Below are 2,391 nucleotides of genomic sequence, written 5' to 3' on the forward strand. Positions count from 1 at the left end.
AAATGATCTGTGAAGAAACGAGAGTTATTTGATTTTTAACAAAAGTGCAAAGTTAATTCAATTAAGAAAGAAAAGCCTTTTTATCAAATTATGATAGAACAACTGGCTAACATAGAAAAACAAATTTAAACATTTACCTCACACCCCACATCCTCCTACACACACACAATTCTGTTGGGTCATCTACCTAAATGTAGAAGCTAAAATTATTAAGCTTCTTAAAAAGAAAATTATGTATTTGGAAAAGTCATGACTCTATTCAAGATGACAAAGAAAGCACTATCCACAAAAGAAAAAACTAATAAATTGTACTATGTCAATATTAAAACTTCTGCTTGATCAAACTAACCATTTAAAAAAGGAAAAAGAAAGTCATAGACTGAGAAAAATATATTCAATATATATATCTGACAATGTACATATATCTTGTATCCTCATTATATAAAGGATATTTACAAACTAATTTATTTTAAAAAAAGCAATCCAATTAAAAAATGAACAAAAAACTTTGTTCCAATTGTCTATTACTGTAATAGACAATTGGTCATATCAAATGGGTCATACTAAAATTAACGACTTAAAAAAAATTACCATTTATTTTACTCACAAATCTTCAATTTGAGAAAGGCTCAGAGGAGATAGCATATATTTGCTTCATGTGGCAACAACTCAAATGGCATGAAGACTAAGGCTAACTCAATGCCTGGAGGTTGGAATCATCTGAAGGCTTGTTCATTTACATTTCTGGAAGTTGTTTCTGGATGGTAATTGGTACTTCATCAGGGGATGCACATGTTCTGTCCATGTGGCTACTTGGCTTCCTTATGACAGTGTGGTTGGGTTCTAAGACTAAGCATCCCAAGAGAAAGTAGAAGCTGCAGGTTATTAAGGTCTACGCTCAGAAACTGGCATTGTGGAGCAAGTGGCATCTGTTCCCTATCAACAGGAAGAGAAGGCTGAACACTTGTGTCCATTGCATCTTTGTATCTGAGTTGCCAAGGAAAATACAACACAGTCAAGCACTCACACAGAGAAGAGACAGAGCTTGCTTCTGTAGTGGGCATCTATACCCAATAGCCAGTGGGCCGTACCTGGCAGCCAATGCAGGGCAATTAACCTGCACATGTTCCTTTTGTGCTGCAGCAGAAGGATCCTGTCCCCTCCCCACAGGGGACAGATATAGCAGTGGAGTTGGCCAGGTGCTGTATGACGCAATGAAGCAGAGCAAAGTAATACATGCTGAGTCTGAAACAGGGAAAGATATTCCCACACTAGGTGACGAGTCCAGCACAGGCTGTGAGGACTCCTCATCCCTTGGTTAAAAAAGTGTTCCAGGCCCAAAGCCCATTCTTTTGTGGTTGAATGGGGGCTGAATAATGCATGCACAAGGCTATCTTTCCCAATCATCACAATGGTTCTTCTGCCATATTGCCATATATCTCGCCAATACATTACAAGTATTCCCTTTTCTTTAGGTTCTAATTATATTTTCTTGACATTACTTTAAACCATCACTGACAGCCTTCTAGATTCTCTTAAGTTTCTGTCTGAGATCCTTAAGATTTTATTAATATCTTTTGGTTTTCTCTTGTCAGTCAGTCACCAACCCAACATCACATGCTATAGTTTTTGTTATGCAGCAACTAAAATTTGTTCTAGTGCTACACAGCAAACCATCCCATAGCTAATGGCTTCATACAACAATAATCATGCATTTTGTTCATGAATCCACACCCTGAGTAAAGCTCAGGGCAGACAGCTTGTCTCTGTTCCATTTAGTATTGGCTAAGGTAGTTCAAATGAGGCTAGAGGATCCAATTCCAAGATGGCTCACTTGCATGTTACAAGTTGGTGTTAGCTATTGGTTCCTATCCACATGGGCATCTCCACAGAGTGATGTGGGCTTCCAAACTTCATGATGGCTGGATTCCAAAAGAGAGTATCTCCAGACAACCAGGTAAAGCATATAGCTTTTTATAACCTAGCCTCTTCAGTCATATAGCAAAGCTTCCACCATACTCTATCAGCCAAGGCAGTCACTAAGCTTCACCTGCTTTTAGGATGAAGTGACATACACCCTAGTACCTGATAGCAGGAATGTCAAGAATGCATTATATGAGAAATATATTTTATAGAAGATATTATTGTGACTATTTTTATTATCATTATTTTGGAAAATACATCTGTCGCAGACTTCAACAGATCCTTCACAAAAGAAGACAGACAGATGAGAAATAAGCACACATACAAAAAGTTGCTCAATATCATTTGTCAACAGTGAAATGCATATTACAACCACAACCAGACACCATTTCACGGCCATAACTATTTCACACGGCTAGATTTACAAAGACTAGTAACACCACACTAAGTGCTGGCAAGTATGTGGAG

The sequence above is a fragment of the Pteropus vampyrus genome, unplaced genomic scaffold (assembly GCF_000151845.1).
Source record: "Pteropus vampyrus isolate Shadow unplaced genomic scaffold, Pvam_2.0 Scaffold67, whole genome shotgun sequence".
In the NCBI taxonomy this organism is placed as follows: domain Eukaryota; kingdom Metazoa; phylum Chordata; class Mammalia; order Chiroptera; family Pteropodidae; genus Pteropus; species Pteropus vampyrus.